Source organism: Lepidothrix coronata, unplaced genomic scaffold (genome assembly GCF_001604755.1).
Source record: "Lepidothrix coronata isolate B3197 unplaced genomic scaffold, Lepidothrix_coronata-1.0 Scaffold7, whole genome shotgun sequence".
Lineage (NCBI taxonomy): Eukaryota > Metazoa > Chordata > Aves > Passeriformes > Pipridae > Lepidothrix > Lepidothrix coronata.
In genome coordinates, this window is record NW_016690187.1 from 1,639,440 (window position 1) to 1,645,439 (window position 6,000).

The following is a 6,000-nucleotide window of genomic DNA, read 5'->3' on the forward strand; positions in this document are numbered from 1 at the left end:
AATGGCTTTAAACTGAAAGAGGGCACCTATGAGGGTGGTGACACACTGGAACAAGTTGCCCAGAGACGATGTGAATGCCCAGTCCCTGGAAGTGTTCAAGGCCAGTCTGGATGGAGCTTTGAGCAACCTGATCTAGACAATGGCTGTTGGAACTGGATGATCTTTAAGGTCCCTTCCAACCCAACCCATCCTGTGAAGATTGCTAGTATCCTGTAACTGGTAGTAGTATTACAGCAACATTAACACTAATGTTTGTATGCAGATGAATGTCTAATACATACTGGAGAGAAAAAACTGCCTGCTCTCACTGAATATTATGTACTTTCCAATCTTGTCAAAATAAACTTAGAGCCTAGCGTTACAGAAATCTTTAGCTCTCTCTCAGCAGGGTTTTTAAGATCAATCTACACATCATTGTGCTAGGTCTGTGAAAACATAAGATACACATACATAAACGTCTGCAAACTAATGTAGAGAATAATTAAATGATTTTGTGTACATTTAACCTATTTTTATTAAGTGAGGAAATAGCCTTTTCTGAAAGTCATTTCTTTGGTCTTAAAAATTGAAACTCAAGCCACCTGGTTTTCATTTCCTGCCATATTCCTTCTGTCTCAGCTGCATACTGTGCTAAAAACAAAGGCTCCATTCTTTAATTGTGAATATCAAGACGCCTTTAACCTTCATTCTGTTGTTAGTGCCTTGGAATGTGAAAAAGTTAATATACAATATCCTCTTTTATTAGCTAAAATAATAAATGACCAGTTCTATTCCTTTTATCAGCTGGGCTCAAGATCTGCAGATCCTGGGAGACTTAACGTTCAACAGAGACAAAAATGTACGGCTTTCAAAGCAAAAATCACTGTATTTGAACACAGTTCTGTTCTACTGTTTTGGGTGACAGGCAGGGATTGAAGGTCACTGTTTCTAAAGTTACCTAAGAAAAGTCTAGAAATAAGTCACCTCAGACCCTTGCCACCCTACGGTGGTTAACAGCTGTCACATCTGGTCTCAATCAAAAGCCAGTAAAGAACAACAAAGGGCAAGCCTAGTCCCTAGGCTTGGATCATGTGGGGCTTTAACACAAAGAAACTGGTTCAGAGCATTAGAACCAGTGAAAGATGGCCTTCTTCAGTGAGAAACACAAGCCCTCAGAGGAAATGGGGCACGAGGGGAACAACTTGTACAGGTCATTGAATAAATTTATTAGCCAGCTCAGTGCAGAAAATGATTGCTAATAGAACAAAGAAACATTCAGCTATCAAGGTGACCAAAAGTTCTCCTATGTGTGAAAGGAATAGGTGAGTTAGAGTGAAGAAACAAATGTATGTAGATGCTGGAGATCTTAAAAACAAGCAAGCAAACAATGAACATATCTTTTCACTAAGACAGCAAGCTTTCAGAAAACCTGAAATTCTAGTTATGATCACTATCAAGAGGGACACAGTAATTGACTTGAGATCCATCTAACACAGTCTTGGAATAAATGGATCAAATCCATTCATTTACTCCCTCCTCATTTATTCACAATTCATAAAACATTTATTGCTGTTCAGCCTGCAAATAAAACAGCTTATTCATAACTTGCAGAGCATTTGGTCTGGGGGTTCTGTTAGGAGTGACTGCGTGTAACTGGATAAGGAAGAGGCACTCCTTACCCAGTGGTGTGCTGGATCTCTAACCCAGACTTCTGGGCAGCCTTGACAAGCCCTGCAATGGTTTCAAGAGGTAGAACTGGGAGGGGAGTGCAGGGAGGGCTGCAGTTTAAACCACCTGGGGCACAGGACAGCAGCACTGGAGGCCAGGGGGAGCAGAAGTTTCAGTTACTGCTGCTGAGACTCAAGACTCTCCAGCATATGGCATCACACTGATGTACAAATTTATACTCTGGGTCACAGAGAGTCTCACATTTACCTCTTCCATTTTTATTACAGTGACAAGGAGTGAGATTTTGCAGTTGGTTCGCAGATGTACGTTCAATAACAGGCAATCACTTTACTTGCATATCAACACTTCCCACATTTAGTGAAGAATCACAAATTTGAAAGCTGTTTTCCATCCCACCCCAGTCTATTAGTAATGAGGGTATTCATTACAGCAGCTTAAATTGAGGGAAAATACGTTGCTTAGCTTGGAGAAAAACGTGTAGAATAATCAGTGTGATGCAACACTGGCTGAAACTTGATTTCACAACAGTCACTGCACCAAAAGGTTTAAGAAAGTGGCCTTGAGAGACAAATTTGTGAAAAGTAACCAAGAAAAAAAACTTTTACCACGTAATTGCTGGGAGTCACAGGGATGTAAAATTGATAAGGAAAACACTTGGGTCTGGTTTGCCTTTAAAACTGGTGAACACAATGTATGCCATAGTGATAAACACTTCTAATGACTCCTAGCATTTATTGTTAGGACCATTCTCTTTATTACAACCATTCCAACTTCCAACCTTTCTTAACCTGCTAGAAGCTACTTCGCAATCAACCATTTCTCAGAGAGCAGAATTACTTCATTGACAAGAACAAAACGCTGGAAGTCTGTTTAGCTAATTTTTGAGGACTTACATGCAATTTTACTTAAATATCATCACATTCAATACTTTGCTGCACAGTTCTTTGAAATTCTGTCAAAAGAACCTCAAAACCTTATGCTGGGTATCAAACTTCTGCTCTTGTGAAAACTACCACTCCTTAAGCCATCTCAGGGTCTCTGAAAAAAGGTAAATTAAAATCGACCTTATGTCTGTAACAACAATTGCCAATGCATTCAGGGTTACTTGCAAACCTTTATTAATGAATTTGAACTCATCAACCCTGCCTCAACCAGCAGCTCGGGCTTGAAGTTCTACTGTGCTTGGAAATAAGCTTTCCAATGTTCCCTCTGGAGGTACATAGAAAAGAGCATTGCAAAATGTAGCATTTTGGTAATCTAACATCCTCTTTCCTTGTCTGGACAGAAACACTTCACAAACCTCATCTAATTCCTACAATGACTCCACTAAGAGATCAAGACATCGAATGTAAAAAGCCACTGAACACGCTCCATCTTTATGTTGCTTGGCAGAGGAACAGCCCAGGGCTGGGCAAGAAAGACCAGCATCAACCTTGCCAGTGTCGTTACACAGGCACGCTGCACTCCCCAGCGTTTTCCAAAACAATTCAGAATTTAGCAGCTATATTCTTCAAGACTCCCCTGTACCTGGCACGTTCCAGGCTGAGCAGCAGAATCAGAGCGAGACTTTTCCAGCAGTGACTGATTATCCACACATCCAGGAACTCCTGAAGTTGCAAGTGCAACAAAGAGGACGGGAGAATCTCTTTCAGCGCTCTCGCTGCCACCACAGCTCCTGTGCCAAGAGGTGCAGGGTGAAAGTGAGTCTGACACTGACACAGGGGGAAGTGCAGGGCTGCTGGGGCAGAGGAGGAGAGGGGAGAGATGCAGATTAGACACATGCCATGGAAAGATGAGGTGTTAGCAAAATGGGTACAACTCAATCAGAACAGTAAGAGTGAAGGAGGGATAGGTGCATGAAATCATATCAGAAGACACACAGAAGTATAAAAGCAAGAAAATGAAACAGTGCACATAAAATTGAGAAAACATAGGAAACGTAGGTATATACAAATGTTGCATCCTTTTTTCCATTAAAAAGGGCAAACAAAAAAATGACCTACAATCAAAAACCACGTTAAATTGTAAAATTAAATATTCCAAACTAGGAAAAGCCAAATGCAGTATTGCTTACTGCAGTATGGCTTATACGCTCCTAATTCACTACCCCTTTCCAAATGCATAATTGTAATTGATTTTAAAAAATACATTAAGAAAAAAAAATCACATACCTATTTTTTCCTGTAGGACCCTCCAGCTCTTTCTGCACATTGGATGAGCCTGTTCAGAACAACTGGCTGTCAGTGAAGTTTTTGCCCACAGTTTCTTTTGCCATTCACTGATAAAGTTAGGAGCTGTACCCAGAAAGGGGATTGGAGGACAAGTGTAAAGGCTCTTGGTTCCCTTTACAAAGAAACCTGAATTAGGAAGTTGAGGGGCTCTCTGGACATTCAGATTTTATGCTTGCACCTGCACTTATCAAACACCACATGAACTCTGTAGCACAGTAAATTCTCACTTGCCAAACCACTGTGTGTCTCCCCTTTTATAAACAAGCAGCAAAACAGATCTTTTGTTCACTTTGCCTAGTTTTCTGCATCAATGGCACAATTAATTATCCATTAATGGAACTTAAATAGTAGTGACCCAATCTTTCCATTCATTTAAACTTTGTCCTTTGCTGTCCAGAACTAGAAATCTGTAGGTGAGCACCAGTCACCACCTTAGAGTAAAACTTTCTCATTCATTAATGACTTAAGTTTGTCCTGGAAAAGAAACATGGCACCCCTCTACAGAGGGATGGATGTCATATCTAGATAGATACTTATTTCCCCCCCATTTTTTTCCCTTCAGGTAGAACAGAAATGCAAGTCAGCATTCTTAGTTATTGCTAAATAATCTTCCTGTGCTGAATAAAACTCAGTGTGGTTGCTAAACAACAAAGGCAAATCTTTTAAGAGCTGCTTTTGGCTCCTAGAAAATCACATAAAGCACTCTGTGACCCACAGATGGCCTTGTTAGGTTAGAGTTCCACAGATCCACAAAAGTTTTGAGAAGGATAAAAAGGCTCACTGATGACACTGTGTATGAAGAACTGCCGTTTCAAACTCAGTTTCATACCAGATACTTGGGATAGCAAAAAGACCAAAGATGAACACCACAATTTTATGCACCATTCTTTTTCAAAGAGCTCTCCTTCCCCTTTCCCTTTCTCAGGAAAGAAAAACAGATTCCATCTTCCTCAAAAAGATTTATGGAAATGCTTTTGGGAAGTGATGAGCTCGGCAAAAAAAACAAAACCAAGCACAATTTCAAGTTGCTCCCCTCCACCTTATGAGAATCTTTTTAGTTTAACTTGTTTATAACAAATTTGCTGAGATGCATCTTCAAGTCACGAGCCATCCTCAATTCCTACCTGTTTCACAGCTCTCTTTTGGCCAGTCTCTCAAAACTCAGTGGTTTTTTCCAGCCCTCCTCCCTCTCTATTGGCACTTGCTTGGTTCTATCTTGCACAGCTCCTGAAGCAATGAAGATGACGGGCCATCTGGAACACAGACACTACTATTCAATGACAAAGCACTAGAAACAGACTCCAATGTGCATCTTACTCTCCAAGGGAACAGTACAGCAATAAAGACTTCAAGAAGCTCCAGCTGTTTTCACTTAACAAAATTTAGAATAAAGCTCACTGCTAAATTAAGTCTTTTTCCTTTCCTAACAAATTAGTACCTTCATTAACAAAAGGGTCCCAAGTCCCTAACGAAAAGTCAGGCCTTGAAAGGAAGGGTGGAATTTTCTCATATGTTGAACAGCAGGGAGAACTCAGCTAACAACACTGCACTGAACTTGATAAGATGGAAATCAATCACTCAGCTTGAATGAAGGACTCACAGAACACCACACCTGATAGGCAACTACTACCTTCTGTTACCTTACAAACATGTGATAATATAACTACTACCAGAATGATTTAACCTCGTGTTGTATGTGCTTTACTGTCACGTATCAAAACCTCTTCCTTTGTAGTACGTGCACAGAAGGCAAAAAGCAAAAGAAAATAGAATGCTTTTCTTAGAAACTGCCTCATCTAAGGTGCAAGGGACACAACTTATAAATATTATTTGGCATTTCACACAGCCATGAATGCTAAAAAACACAGAATGTGATCAATACGCTTAATTTCCACAACTGATTTAACACATACCATTTACAATAAAACTGCTTAACTTCTGAAAATTTACCAAGCTAATCCATGCCCACCTTCATACTGCAGATGAAGCAGCATCAACAAGAAATTAAACACTACTTTTTCCATGAGAATAAACTGCTACTACTACAGCCATCAGCCAGGCTACAGCCACATTACTGCATGACAAAGAGACACACGTTAAC